Here is a 427-nt window from a genome sequence, read left to right as displayed (position 1 = left end):
ATTTTTTCTTTCAGTGTTTACTTTCTCTTTGTTTTAGCCTAATGAAGTCTTTTTTCTGGCTTCATTTTTAGCCAAAGGCCTACCATCATTACTGCTTCTAACAATTTATTTTAAACTACAATAATCATCTGAACTAAGCTTTGCATCAGCTGTTTCTGATGGAGTTATAGAACAGAATCAAAGCATTATTAAGACTGAAAAAAACCTGCTAAGGTCAATAAGTCAAACATTAACCCAGCAACACCACCATCTTCACCATTAAACCATGTTCCCAGCTAACACATCCATGTGTTTTTTGAACACTTGCAGGGATGGTGACTCCACCACTTCTCTGGGCACTCTATTCCAAAATCTGACCCCATTTTGGTGATAAAATTTTTCCAAATGTCCAATGGTAATCTGAAGCCATTTTCTTATGTCCTGTCAT

This window comes from Poecile atricapillus, chromosome Z (genome assembly GCF_030490865.1).
Source record: "Poecile atricapillus isolate bPoeAtr1 chromosome Z, bPoeAtr1.hap1, whole genome shotgun sequence".
In the NCBI taxonomy this organism is placed as follows: domain Eukaryota; kingdom Metazoa; phylum Chordata; class Aves; order Passeriformes; family Paridae; genus Poecile; species Poecile atricapillus.
This window is presented reverse-complemented; position numbering follows the sequence as displayed.